Source organism: Mixophyes fleayi, chromosome 4 (assembly GCF_038048845.1).
Source record: "Mixophyes fleayi isolate aMixFle1 chromosome 4, aMixFle1.hap1, whole genome shotgun sequence".
NCBI classification, from domain to species: Eukaryota; Metazoa; Chordata; class Amphibia; order Anura; family Limnodynastidae; genus Mixophyes; species Mixophyes fleayi.
The window spans coordinates 117,270,813-117,286,844 of record NC_134405.1 but is presented as its reverse complement, the minus strand read 5'-3'; the positions used below and the strand labels follow the sequence as shown (position 1 = coordinate 117,286,844).

General features: G+C 37.8%; 1 protein-coding gene across 4 annotated transcripts in view; it reads right to left on the bottom strand.

The window, feature by feature from the left end:
- Window positions 1–12,855, bottom strand: part of RNF111 (ring finger protein 111) — a 51,961-nt gene extending 39,106 nt beyond the window's left edge. For all 4 annotated transcript variants that reach the window (XM_075208074.1, XM_075208075.1, XM_075208076.1 and 1 more), the window contains exon 1: window positions 12,543–12,855. The gene's annotated coding sequence lies outside the window, so the exon portion shown is untranslated. The remainder of the gene's footprint in view (window positions 1–12,542) is intronic.
- Between the last annotated feature and the right edge of the window lie 3,177 nt (window positions 12,856–16,032).

Below are 16,032 nucleotides of genomic sequence, written 5' to 3'. Positions count from 1 at the left end.
ATATTATAGTTCAGATCATAGTGTAGTATTGCATTTATTACTTTGTAATAGCATTCTTATTTGCATGTTACAGATATAATATATGATTTGTGGGGTAGTTGAAGGGACTCAAACAATCACAAGCTGAGATTATATACAATAATTACAGGACGTTTTTGGGAGGGATAATGTACATTCCATGTACTATCACATGTACACTGGCTGGTTGCTATTGGAAATATCACCTTTTCTTTACAACATCCATTCTTGTACAATGGGACTATATCAACCTCATAGGGCGTTTGGAAAATATTAGTAAGTACATATCCATCTTCCAAATTGATTGCTCTACATTAAGTAAATATGGTGCATGTTATATACAACTATGTCTCTTGTAGCCAATACCAGTAACATTACAAATATGATAAATGCAGCAAAAAGAAAAAAATAAATACCTTTGAAATAAAATTAATTTTAGTATATGTTTTATTTGAAACTTGGCTCTTCGTATTTTCTGCTTATTATATAATAATGATTTTCTATAGGTCAATATTTAAATCTTTTTAGGATATGATCCATTTGTGGGTTTCACTCAGTGAAAATCTATTTTCACAATAAAATAAATCAAAAGGTGAGTCTCAAATAAACAGTGATGGATTTACAATACAAAAAAAGAACTTGTACTTTTATACGGTTACATCTCAAGAGGTATTAAACTGGTTGCACATCCTTAAGTCTTTAAACTGATCCCTGCATTTGACAGGAATAGGCTGCAGAGCTTTCAAAAAATGGAGACGTGTGTTCAGTATAGTAGATTGTGAGCAAATAAATAATATTTTAATAAGATGCTTTTTCATACTGGTCCCATGTACATTTCCTGTGTTCATCATTCTTAACACTCACCCATACATTTACAACCAACTGATCTGCAACATTCCCTTGATCTACTCCCTGTGCTAGGAATGCAAGTTTCAGCATATCAACACATCTGTCATAAGCCTTTCTAAATAACAGGGTGATAAAACACACACACTGATGCTCTGCACTCACCAAATACACAATTAATGCGGTTAGAACTACATTTCTGTATTAAAAACAGGGAACGCTATATAGCAATATGAGAACTATGTTAAGCTGACCAGTTCACACCAAAGTCTTCCCCTTCTGACCAGTCCTAACATGATCAAATGTTATGTTTTTCCTCTGGGTTGAAGCTTACCTGCACACAGCTCTTAAAGGCAAATGAAATATGAGTTACGTGCTGTCTGTTCAGATATATGTTTAAATAGTTGTGCGTTGATGTCCACTTAAAAAAAACAAAAAAAAAAAAAAAAAGACAGCTGGCAAGAAGACAAAGAAAAAAAAAAATAGTCTACAAAAGCTTTCAGGGAAGAGTGGTCTGAAACCAACATGAAAAGCTAGAAGGCATGTGCCTGCAAGATCAGTGCTCAAAGTGTGGATGTACGCGTTGGTATGCCATACCGATTGTCCTCCTACTGCCTTCATTGTACAACTATCCAATTCCATTCACTTACATTCCCATTACAATTTTCATACCGCCACTTCTAAATTTCCAGTTTGACCACTGTGCAAGATAAGCTCACGAAAGACATATAAAGAAACGTCACCTAGCACATGCTCACATTCTCCAAAGCTTACGCCCAATCACTGTAACCCCAACCACATTTGACAGAGTCATCTCCAGTTCTGGGGGTAAATGTATGAAGCTCCGGGTTCTTCAACACCCGCGAGTTCGGCGTCGAACTCGCGGGTGTTGAAGAACCCGGAGCTTCATACATTTACCCCATGGTCTTATTTCAAATGCAGTTAAACTCTCTCCCAAGCTTGATAACAGACCACAGTATATGTGCTGGATAAATCCCAGCATCCAGCTAGTCAATGTGCCAACAAAAATTACTGCTGGCACCTAGTTTTGTGGAGTCATTTTGATGGATGCACATATTTGCATGCTCCTTAAAATAATCAGCTGGTATATGATTGTATTACTGACCTGCGTGCTCTGCCTTTTTTTTCCCTGTAACTCCCTTCCCCATCCTCTCTCTTTCCGTAACAATATCAATAACATTTACAAAAAAAATTAAAAATATTCAGCTGGCTCCATCATAGGCTTTATTTTATATAGTTGGAAAGCCAGTGTCGTTATTCAAATTCAATACAATGCACCCAAGTACCATGATAAGCATGTAAAGAAAAATAGATAAAAGAAGATTATGTCTCATAACGCTCTCTCATCTACAAATCACAACATTACTATACAAAGCAGTAATACCCAACACCTTAACAAGACCTTCATAATTCAAGCAGATAGAATTTGGGCACATCAGAGTTATTATTCTTTAGATTCTGTATTAAACATTTCCATTGTTTGTAAAGTCTCCACGTTACAGTTTATGAGCGACATCCCATTCCATGATGAAGGTACCTTCCTGCTTTTCACATTGTGTGAACTAATCTAACCACTTGCTACAAGCTATAAAATCTAGCATTATAACTTCGCTCATCTTGCAAATTTAAATTCTTATTCTAGAGCTAATGAGTATTACAGTCTGAGAATTATTATTGTTTAATCTTGGCCAATAATATGCCACCATTAATTTGATATCATGCATAGCTTAACTAATCATTTCTGAGACCATCATATCAGTAAAGAGAAGCAACGGCTAACAAATGATAAAAAAAAGGAGATTTGAGCACTGAAGTTAAGCTTGACATACATAAAACAGCCTGTGTATAAGATACAACGCAAGACAAATTAAATAAAAAAATAAATAATTAGTCCATAATACGTATTCTGTTTTGCTAGGATAATGTATAACAGGCATAATGTATAACAGGCTTGACAAACTGCGGTCCATGTGCTGGACATAATCCTCAATTATTTTTTTTTTGTAAACCAAAATATGTGGAACAGACATTCTGGGGGCCACATCTTAGTTGGACTTGCAGTACAGATATTTTCTTGTGGATTCTATTTAAACTGAAAACAGTGCCTATAAGCAATAAATAAGTATATCAATCCCTAAAATTTGCAAAATTATGTACCATTAATTGCATCTCCCTGAAGGACGCCATGGTAGCCATCACAATTTCATTAACGGAATTGAACAGAGACAGGAAAAGTAAACATCTCACCAGATATATAATGTGACTCTTTCTCTCGTGTGTCTGGGCAATTTCCCAAGCTCTTCTTGAAGAATATAACATACATGGGCAGGAAATATTAGGATTTCCATGGAGCCAGTAGAGGAAAAGAAATTAATTGTACATAATTTCATCTTCTGACTCCCTGGCAGCCCTCAAAAAGGTTAAACTGACGTTGGCATGAATGCAAATAAAATATTTTATTGATCTAATGTAAGAAGAATCTTTCTTCCGAATTAACCATCCTCAGATGAGATCATATCAAAGAGATAATCTTCACAAAAAGTATGCAGTGAGGACAAAGCTGCTACTTGCTGAAGTATGAGAATTACTTCCCAAGTATGCAGCCACTACTTTAGATGCACGAGTCCTTTCCCCTTATATAACAATGATAACTTCCTGGATCCATCTTGCGATTGTATACTTATATAGGGTATATTCTCTTGAGCTCCTGTTGAAAGGATGAATTGCTTGTAAGTCTTCCTACATTCCTTAGTCCTAGAGAGATAAAGAGAGATTACTCTCGCAAGGTCAAGACTGTGCTGGAATTCTTGACTTAATAGTTGTGGAGAAATAGTCTCTTGGTTGATGTGAAAGGCTGACACTACTTTAAGTAGGAATTCAGGATTTGTCCAAAGCACTTTTTTGCCATGATAGACATTCAAGTAATGGTACTTACACCATAATCTGTAGAGCTCTCCACTCTGGAAGAGATTGCCACCTGATCAATGCATCTTTATTTCCCTATTACCAAGATGTCGCCCATGTATGGCCAAACTGCAACTCATTTTTTTCTCAGTGCTGCAATCCAAACTACCAGGTCCTTGGGGACGTGGAGAGTCCGATAGATAGACATAGGAAATGAAAGTAGCAACCTAGAATTAAATCTTAGAAACAGATAATGCTGGTCTGCTATAGGAATATGTAGGTAGGAATCCTGCATATCTATTGATGCTAAGTAATCTCATTTCTCTATAGCAGAGATGTCCAAACCCAGTCCTCAAGAGCTACCAACAGTTCATGTATTCAGGATTTGCGGTTGGTAGAAACAGGTGGGATAACTACTGACCCAGCCAAAAAGATTAACTCGCCTGTACGTGATTAAAGAAATCCTGAAAACATGAACTGTTGGTAGCTCTTGAGGACTGAGTTTGGACACCTCTGCTCTATAGCCTTGAGTTTACAGCCTCCATACGAAAGGGTCTTGTTTGTACAGGTCTGTTGCTTCTTTTTAAATCCAGGACTGCCCTGATACCTCCTGACTGTTTTTCCCACCAGGAAGTGTCTTTGATAAAATGAGGTGCCTTGTTGGTTGGTGGGGACTGGTGAAATGACTATTTTCTATAGCAACTCCCAGAATGATGTGCAAAGCCTCCAGATGCAGTGGGGATTCTTGAATTTCATGAAGAGGTTTCCCCTCGAGAACCTCTCAAAATTCTGTTCTGTAACCTCTCGTCACAACATCGAAGAACCACTGATACCAAGCTGCGAGTACTAGAGGAATGAAAAGTTTGTCTGGATATGTTGCCACCAAACTATCTTGTATATTGTTTGCCAGGCCAGTATTTTCTGATATCTTGTCGCAAAATATGAATTTTCCTCCCATGTAGCATTAGTTAAAATTTTTAGGCAGACGATTTTTAGATTGTGGATTTGACGCCCAAGGCCTTAACCAAAGGGCTAGTTTATATTCCCCTGTCAGTTAATTCCTGAAGTTTTAAGTAGATTTTCCTCAAAGAATGCATCCTGTAGGGATTTGGGGGTGGCCCATCTACTGCCTCTATATTAAAGGACGTTAAATCTTCTATTATTTCTCCTTCATTACTTTCAGATAATCCATCTTATTCATAGATTGATTGTCCCTGGTATATCATTGATTCTAAATATATTTGTGATCTGGTTCTCTTTATTCCCTGTATTGTGGATTTTTCTAGTTTTCTTTCCTCCTGCAGGCTCCAATAGGGTACTTGAGAGGTGTACAGTATTACCAATTGTAGTATCTAAGTAAAAGTGAAAACAATGTACCATTACTATGGGGCTTCCTTTGAGAAGATGCTCTTCTTTGGCACAAGTGCTGGGTCCAGTTTTCATGCAATAGTGGTTCCTTCGTAGCAATAGTGTTTTTCCAGTAGTATACTAAATCTATGGCTCAACAGAGCCATGCTGCTGTGTATATGCCAGGCAATCTGGAAGTAGGTGCAGGTTGACAGGCGCTCCTTCAATGACATGCTGGTTCGTGTCCTCGGCTTCCTACTTGACAGGGGCAGTAATCCCCCATATTTGCTATTCTGTATTAGCAGACAGCAGCCCGGGGAACCATCTCCGTCTTGGCTAGCATTCACTTGATTGCGCAGCATGAGACTTTAAAGACATCTATCCCATGAATCACAAGGTAAATCCCATACCAAAACAACTACCCTCTACACTAATTTCTGATCTCTTAAGCTGAAGTAACCGAAAAAACAAAAGACAAAAAAAAAATCTGACATGAGCGAAGTCGGAGTCTCATTTCTGCTCTCTGTTCAGTTGAGCAAGGAGTTAACCCATTTGTGAGGACTGCCAGGGAGCCCAAGGAGGAAATAACAGTCTTTACCCAAACAGAGTCTGTATGGACAAAATAAGAACAAATTAAGCTTATAGTTTTACATATTCAGAACAGCCATTAGTGTCACTAGTATGAGTCAGTAGGACCTCCATAACATTTTATATATCATCCAGATATGGCACAATCAAAAAAATAAATACACCACCGTGCAACACGAATATAAATGTGCATATTTTTTTTTCAAGAAAATGTAGCTCATTTCTAAGTATGGTTAATGTTATCTATGAACGTGCAGTTGATCATACCAGTCAATGTAGACTTGATACGCTCCCAGGAATGAATGAGTATATGTGGCCAAACAGCATGACTGTTCGGAATACCATGAATGGGAATAACACTTAGTCATAAAATGGTCATAACAAAGAGTATAATAATAATAAAAAAAAATAAAAAAAACAAAAGCTTAAAAATCAAAACTTGCTTAGCTTATTAACAACAGCTTTTAAAACCATCTCTATTTAATTCAGCAAACGAAGATCATTAAAACATGGGTGTACACGTTAAATAAAACCCACCCTGCTCAGCCACTGTATAGGAAGGAGTAGTTTAACTCTGCAAAAATCAGGAGGAAAAAAAAAAAAGGACGTTCTCCACTGTTTATATCATACACCTAGGTAACGATACCCTATCTCAGATAACAGAGAGGTGGGGTGACAAAAAATATCTGAATCCGAGGCACATGTAGGAGCGAAGTTTCTTAGTGAGGTTCAAAATAACTACCTAGCATATTAATAGCCCTTTGAATTTTAGTATTTAGTGCTCCTGTCTACCACACCCCAGGAGAACTCAACTCCTGTATCAGAAGTACTTCTATCCTCTATCACTGACACTGATCTAACACAGGAGACCTTTCTGCTATTCGGGTATACACAGGGAAAGATATGTCTGTAGGTGAAAAGCCTTTTTTTATACCCTTCAAAGAAAAAAAAAAAAAAAAAAAAGGCCCTTCAGCTACACGTAGTACTTCAGCTGTCAAACCCCGTTTTTGCAATCCTAAGCCCCATATACCTAAAAACTGCACCTAAATGATTGCTTTTTCCCTCACTGTTTGCATAGAAATTCCTCCAGCTCAAGACATGGTTTTGGTCGTCCTGAGCTGGGGTCTGCGAGGGACAGAGTGTAGTTGATCTTCTTAAAAAAAAAATTAAAAAAAATGTAACAATCACTCTTTGCTTCTCACTCTGTAGGCATGTCTTTACTAATAAGATCAGCACTGACAGAGGGTAAAAAAACATATGTATAAGGAATTCAGTAGGCCAAGATCTAACTGTTCTGTTGATTCCAGCTCCCTGCCTAGCAGCATCCCTAGCCAGGGCCTGAGTAACTTGCACTGCTTGCAAGATCACGGGGGTGGTTGAAAATGCTGGGTGGATAGAAATCACAAATATTTAATATGCATCGAGCAAATCAAAATTAAGTCAGACATTGAGGGGCGTATTCAATTGTTAGCGGTAACGCTGATAAACGAGCGCTCAAAAAATCTTAGCGTTAATACGGTAATTACCCGCAGAATTTCAGCTCGCTGCTCCCTGAGCTGCGAGCTGAAATTTCGCGAGTAAACTACCGTATTAACGCTTTTCGCGCGCAATATTACCGTATAAACGGTAATATTTTTTGAGCGCTCGTTTTTTAGCGTTACCGCTAACAATTGAATACGCCCCTATGTCTGTAAAAAGGTAAAAGCAATTAAAAGAATGCAATAGTAAAACAAGATATAAACAAACACAAACTACCTCTCTATCTAGTTACTGCTGCATAGCTTCTTCCAAATTCACTTGTTTACATGTCTACATGAAATTGCCCATCTTCTGGGAAATATAGGGGTAGATACAATTAGTCACGTTGTTCTTTAGAAAAACACGGTCCGTACATTATTACCGTTACTACGGCAATTTCTCCTTATTACCTTTACGAAGGTAATTTCTCTGCATTATTACTGTTACTACAGTAATTTCTTCATTGATTTTTGCTTGCAGCTCAATGGGCAAAAATACACTGAGAAATTACCGTAGTAACGTTAATAATGCACGGCCACATTGTAATTGAATCTGCCCCATAGAGATATATACACACATATATATAGTAAGCTTACGAGCAGGGCCCTCTTACCTCTCTGTCTGTATTACCAAGTACTGTCTTATTACTGTGTTCGCTCCCAGTAAAGCGCTAGAGAATTTGCTGGCACTATATAAATAAATGTTGATAGAAATATAAATATATACACATACATACACCCACACATATACATATATACACACACATATATACACACACATATACACACACATTAATGAGAGTGACATCATTACATGTACTGGCAGGAACATGCCCATTGTACTCCTTAGAAACATTCTATTCTAACACAGCTGTCAAGAAAATCTCCTGATTTGTATCATAGGCTCCTTGCCCCACTAAAACTTCTAGTTGTAAAATAATGCATTTGGCATTATTGCAGGAATTAGAAGAAATTGGAACATATTTACAGCTCAACTATCAACCTTGCAATTATATTTTTACATTGAAAACAAAACATTATCTGTATAAAAATAAAATATATTTACACTGTAAATATTTGCCATTTTATGCTACTTAAGTTTCTATGAGGAGCAACCATTCAGTAGAGAACAGTCTGTGGGGGAATTCAATTGACCGCGAGATATTTTTTTACATTGCGTTATTTTATTCAATATTTAGTCATTTAAACGCTGTTTTTTATCATTTTTGAACGGGTTAACTTTACTCGCGATTCAATTCCATTTTTAACACTCCGTTTTTTTTCATGAAACAGTCCTCTCGCGCTCCAGTAGAAGGTCTATTGAAAGAATAGAGTGTGCGAGAGGCAGCCGCCTTAAAAGCTATTCAATTGTTTTTTAACGCGGCGCGTTAAACAGGCCAATATGCTGTTTTATCTCGCACCTTTTTGGGGTGTGATAAAAATAAAAGACTTAAGAAAACTATTTGAAATTATGTAATAATGAAAAAAAAAGAAACTATGTTTATCAGTAATGCCTAACATGTAGAAGTTGATTTTCTTGTGAAAAAAATAATGAAAAAAAAAATAAAAATCACTAAATATATTTATGTATGTTTTTGGTACAAATATGTATGTACTAATGTGTTTTGACATGGTATAGATGATTCTATAGTAAAAAATAGCTAAATAAAAAAATATGCTAAAGAAAGTACTGTAATGTAGATATCAAATAGAATAGTTGTTTAATGCAATCTAATGTATGCCAATCCTTTTAGTTTTCACGCTTCGTCAACTAAAAACGATCACTATAGCGTGTGTTTTTTTGTTTTGTTTTTTTAACGCTGCAGGGGTGAGGGGGGTTGAACAAAAGAAACAAAAACAAACTTGCGGTCAATTGAATACCCCCCCAGTGACTAGAATATGTCCAACACAATTTGACAAGTTATAAGTATTTTACTGAAGGGGAAGAAAAATCATTACAGTAATGTTGTAATGCCACCTTGCAATTGTTCATAATAATATGACTACTATGTCATCCAATGAGTATTCCAAATGGCAGCTCCCCCACATCTTATGATTATTCTTTGTGATACTTCTCCAGTTAAACATTTTGTTAGGCTATATCTCTAGCATTGAGCAATTTGAGAAAGTGTTGAACACTTCTGCGCTATGCATTAAAATCCACTTTTGTGTAATTGGGTGTCTTACTACTCAGCACTACCACTGATCCAGAGATTCATAGCAATCATCTGGGAGACCAGCAGTTCTAGAGATAGGACTCAACTCACCGTAAGTTCTCCTGGATCGCTCTCTTTACATTCCCCATTTCACATCACAATAGCCACAAACATCCAAAGCGGACAAAATAACAAAGGTAAAAATCTAAAACTAATAGCAGCAAGGCTTAGTTGATCCAAATAATAACACAAGCCCTACACTTCTACATAGAACAGGCATTCATAGTCTGGAGTAAAGAAAACATTTTTATCAATATGAAAAGATACCATAAATCTTTACCTTACAATTTACTGGAACACTTAAAGCTCTTTCAAATATATATGTGCTGGGAAAATGTAAAACACATGAAAATTTTAAACACAACATTAAATGGTAGAATGTAATGGTGGAATCAAGCTTATAATTAACAGTTTTCAGGCATTAGTGGCTGAAAAACAGATTAACAGCGGTTAGGTGTGAACGAGCAAAAGGCAGATGCCATACCTATGCACTTCAGCCTGCTCTCCATACATTTTAGACACAGTAAACGCATGGAAAAAAAAAATCGGAATGTCTTCCTTGGCACCACTTGCATCACTACAGGGACAGTATCGAGCGCTGTCTTTTTCCATCATGACATGGTGCATATTCCATCAGTTAATGCAAGATTTCCATTCAAGCAATATTGCAGTATACAGACCAATGCAAGAAACACATAAAAACTGTAAAGTATGAACGAGCCCTTCAAACAGGACAAAACACAAAAGGGGAATTTAATTGACTGAGGGGTGCTGCCAGTCATTCCGCAACGTCTGCCTGCACACCAGTGCGGTACAGAAATCTCTGGTCATTTTCCCTTGCATCTCTACAGGATGCGACGGGAAATGAGTGGGGATTATAGTAGAAACTGGGGCACAATGTGTCTCCGTGGACAGTTCTGGAAGCACATTGTGTCACCTCACAACAAACTGAATTCCCTCTAAGCAATGATAACCTTTATTTTATGATCCCCTTTAGAAATAGTTTTCAGAATTATAACCCTCACACTTTTAACCTGTATACCTTCATACACATGAATTCCATTATACATCAACCTTTTATACCACCACTTTTGAAGTAACTCATTGTTTGGCTTGTGTTTTATACTGGTGGTATAAAGAGGGATAACTTTATTCCTATTCAAAGTGATAAGTAGTTCCAAGACTGTAGCTTTTGTTGCTCATCTCTCTAAAAAATGTAGTATTGACAGATTATATGCACTTGTGGAGAGTAAAAAACAAACATTACTTTGCTCAGATTTTTGTTTGAGGTGTGATGGTTAAACACTATTATGATTAATGAGCACTTCTCCCTAACTTTTGCGCAATAATGTGGAATTTCTATACAAATCTTTTTAGAGTTAATTTCAGAGCCGATTTCAGCACCTTGTATTCTAATGAAAATACAGGAGAGTCAACTGGGATCTCCTCTCACAACCTGTTCTGAGATTTTACAGGTCTCTGGGCAGAATGGAACGCTCACACTGTTGGCAACAGCATTGACAATGCATGGGATTGCTATGACTTGAGAACTTCATTAAGACTCCAGGGGGTAAATGTATCAAGCTGAGCGTTTTCCAGCAGGTTTGAAAAACCAATCAGATTCTAGCTATAATTTTTTTAGTACATTCTAGAAAATGATAGCTAGAATCCAATTGGTTGCTATAAGCAACATCTCCACTTTTCAAACTCGCCGGAAAATTCTCAGCTTCATAAATTTACGTTACGTATCAAGCTGTTGGTTTGAAAAAGTGGAGATGTTGTCTATGGCAACCAGAATCTAGCTGTCATTTATTGAATACATTCTACAAAATGATAGCTAGAATCTAATTGGTTGCTATAGGCAACATCTCTACTTTTTCAAGCCTGCAACTTGATAAATTTACCCTCAGGTATCCATCTCATGTGTCATTAGACCCAGCTACTAGTAAGGGTGAAATAGGATTTAGTAGGTGGTAGAGTAGAGTACAATAGAATAATTTTGTATTAAAATTAAAAAAAAATCACTACCTGAGAATTGATCATCTGATTTAATATTAGGTCAGCCAATAAAATGTATGTCTCAAATGTGCCCTGCTATAGCAATTAGTCTGACCCATCCAAGAATTAGGAAGGATTACCTGTTCTGTATCTTGATTTGCTCTTACGATGGTGAGCACACTTTAAAGTCAGTGACCATGCATTTTTGATGTACAAATATTACAGAGCACAATAAAAAATGTCTGTATAAATATATTTGATGTTTTACCCAAATAAAGTTACAAACAAGTCAGATTAACCTGCAATGGATGAACAACTGCAGCAACCAAAATAACTTTCAGTCAGATAAAGTGTCATTTAACTAGAAGTAAAAAAGAGGAAAAAGGGAAAACAAATGTTAATTGGTAATGTAATTTGCAAGGTCAAATTAACCTATTTAAAGAAAATTATTAACTTTCAATAGAACACACTGATTTGTAAACTATTATGCATTAAAAGCATACCCAACACATACTGTAGCTATTGCATTGAATGCTTAAAATATTGCACAATATGATAAGTAACCCCACTGTTTATAAACCTATCAGAAACAAAAATATGCCACAAATAACCTTGGGAAACCAATGTTTCCGCATTGTAATATGCGAAACTGTCAACAACACATTGCTAATAATATAGAATTTATCTTTATGCTGCAACGCTTCAGTTCTCCCAAGAGAGCCGTCTGTAAAAGGCCCTTTTTAAAACCGAGCTGCACTTTATACAGATAAAATATTACATGTGGGCCAAATATGAACTGATTACAGTTTAGGAGTATCCGAGATGCGTAATAGCTGATTATCTCACCAGACTCTCTAGGACGGCCGTACATACATAGACACACAACTGCAGAGAACCGAACGACTGTATAAATGAAGAGGTTAATGGAAGTGTTAGAGTATGACTATTAAGCCAGCTCATGGTGGACATCGCTGCAACAAATGGGTTAAAGATCACAGATGTAAATAGCCCCCTCCCCCACATCCACCTCCTCGCCCACAATGTTAGGTCCCTCAGCTCTCGCTGCTAACGCACTAGGTGCTCTTACCGATCACGATCAGAGACCTGCGGCCCGGCTCATTACCCTGCCCGCAGTAGCCGGAGACAATCCGAGATCCCCTGCTGCTTCCTTCCCCACCCAAAGGGGTCGATCACGAATCTCTCACCCGGTGGGGGATGGTAATCTTCCCCGCTCCAGTAACATAGAGTGCCCTCTCCTAAGCAGCCTGAGAGAAGGTGGTGCCGGTCGTACTGTAGGCTCCTCTTCACTACCCGTCCCGGCCGAGCTGACAGTCTTCCTCGGCCAGAACAACTAAACCTCTCCCTATCTCTCGCGACACTTTTATGACACGACAGGGAAGCGGAAAAGCGAGTCCGTGAATGCCTAGTACAAATAGTGAGTCACGTGAAGCGCCTGATGACGCACTGGCGTCCATTTTACTTTTGGGAAAATGTTTTTTTTTCTTTTTTCTTTTTTTTTTTTAAATACTGTCTATGGGGATAATTGGTAAACTACAATAACCAAACTGAATTTTAATATAATTACACACATAGTTTCCCAGAGCAAGTCTTTTTTTTTTTTTTGTGTTAAAGATTTGTTCATAAAACTTTAGGTCCATCATTGTCACTTAGGGGTAAACTCAATTAATAAAAAAAAAAAATACACCAGAACAGCCGTGAGCCACTACGTGGTGATTTATTTTTTTAGTAAAAGGAACGCTTACTTTGCTCACGCCACAGAGGTGGGAACAAAAGTAACCGTTACTATAAAACGCGGCCAAAATGTTCCCAGGAACATCGCGGCCAATTGAATCTGCCTTATTGTCTTTATTTTTCACTGCTGACCAGTGATCGATGTGGACCAGTATACGTTGGTATTTTCCTACTGCTTTAATTGTAAACCTATCAAATTCCATTTAGTCATATATTCTATACCGCTCCTTCTAAATTTCCACTTAGGCCCCTGCTGCTGACTAAGTGTACACAGTACAGTTTGTTCTGTATATCTAAGGTAATTTTATTTTGGAAGCAAAGAAGGAGCACAGTGTGCCCTGCAATTTTTTAGGTCACCTCACTTTGAATATATCACAACACTTGTGCATGATGTCCATTGTTCAGTATATTTGTACACAATATAATAATAATAAAGTATCATATAAACTAGAGTGAATAGTGTCTTGACACTTAATAAATACGAGCTGTTGTGCTGCCCAGATATGTTTGTGTCCCTGAAAATTTAATTTTTATTGGTATTTTTTTTTTTTTTTAAATCTTACTTATATCAAACCTAGTGGACATAAATTGTAGTACGTAGAAGAAAAACTAAACAACAGTAATGAACATTTTCTGTTTCCTAGCTTTTGTTTCAGCCGACAGCTAATCTACATTGAAGAGAGAGATCTGTGACAATACTTATGTCACGATTGTCTCAGGAGGAGAGCACTGTGGTGATGGTTACATGTGTTAGCCTGGCTTAGCGCTTGCCAAACAGAGGCGCAGAGTCTTAACATCAAGTACCGCTCTTCATCAACAACCGCCGCAAGGCAGGAAGGACTTTTGCAGGCGGGAACACACTGGTTGCGGCCCTCTGATCATCCACTCTGCGTAACACAGTAAAGAAGCAGGTCAGCTAGCTGAGGACTGGTACACTGGCGGTAGCGAGGTATAAAATCAGTATGCAGAAGGCAGGTCCAAAAATAAGCCGGGATCTGGTACACATGAAGTGGTGCAGTTCAAATTCAGGGTCTCCGAGGGAGAGTGGTCAAAACGAGTAAGGACTAGTACTTGAGGGGTTACCAGGTAGAGAGACAAGCCAAGGGAGAGACACAGATAAGTTCAGCTTCTGCAGCAAAGAGGGAGTCAGACCGGCAGGAAAATCTATTGCTCCGACACTCAGGGGCAGATTAGGAACTTAAAGTGGCCCTGGAAAAAATTCTTGTAGTGCCCTCATGTGGGTGGCACCAAGTCAACTGGAGGTGGGGCCAACAATAGGAGACAGGATTTAGAACTACTGGAATTTGGTTGTAGTAACAGAAAAACCTGGATGCGATGATTTAAGACACAGTGGGCCATCTCTAAGGCAATGCAGGGAAAAAGTTGCCAGTCCTGTGCTATAAAAATACATGAATCCTTTTGGATGATCTGCGACTGGTTTATACCTTTGTGTTCAAACTTGTTTAGCTGTCTACTAACACATCCTTTCAAAATTCCCTTCTTAGAAACATATCTGACTATCTGTTTAACAAGTTTAGCTATTACAAAACATGTTGGCACAATTGTATTTGATCAGCCTGCCATAGCAGCATATGAGCACCTTACCCCACTGTTGTATCTTTCCCTGATGTCCTGAGATGCAAACTACCAGTCAAATCTCTCTATATATAATATAGGAATATGTGTACTGTGTGTTTAAAAAAAAAAAAAATAAAGCATTAAAAATAATCCTTATAATAAATGGCTATCCAGCGCAATCACCACAAAGGTGAAATTTTGCAAGCATCTGCAAGAAAACACTTCTTTTGTAACAATTGTGTATAAGCCCCAAATGTGCCCAGTGATTGGTGGTTTGAATTATTAACAGTGCAGGGAGGTTTGGCAGACAATGGCTTTAGTGAAGGGGAGAGCTATTTCTAGGGTTTGCTGGTGATATAGTAAGTGCAAAAGAGGAAGGATTAATGATATTGTCAGTGCAATGGGGGAAAACCATATGTTCTACAAAGTGATCTGAGAATGAGACCAATGCAAGGTAGATGGCAGGCAATGGAATCAATGCAAGAACCACTAAAGTATCATCAGAGCTGAAATAAGGCTCTGGGGGGCATGGGGGACTTAACCCTGTCTTATCATTTTAGATACATTTTAGATAAATACACAGGCAAAACTATGTTCACTACTGTTGAACGTAGCTCTGCCTTCATGAGCAGTACAGTGTGAAGTGGGACATACCTCCCAACTGTCCTTGTAGTCGGACCAAATCCTGACTAAGCAAGACAGTCACCGAAATTCGGGACTGCCCCACCAGATTCAGCACAGTTAGCAGACTATTTTGTTCTTTCCTACCTGTTTTTGTCACTTTTACCACTTGTGGCTGCTTGTTTCTTCAGATCAGTTGCTGCTTGTCTGGATCCTGAAAAAAATTGGGTAAATGAAATTGAGAAAACTCCAAGTAGCCCTGGCATTAAATCAATAGCACCCACATTTAATAATTAGCCCTCCCTCCAGTCCTAACATTAAAATAATAGTTCTCACATTTGATAAATAGATCGATTTTCCTCCAACCAGCCCTGATATAAAAGTAATAGTATTCCCATTTATTAAATAAACCTATTTCCCTCCCTCCAAACAGCCCCAGCAATAAATCAATAGCATTTATGTTAAATATAACCATTTCCCACAATCATGCCTGGCATTAAATAATTACATTTTCACATTTAATAAATAGCTATCCTCCCCAAACTCTCAATTAATAGCACCAAATCACCCCAGCATTTAATTAATGGTCCTGTCACCCCCATCTTAATTTAATAGGCCCCACCAAT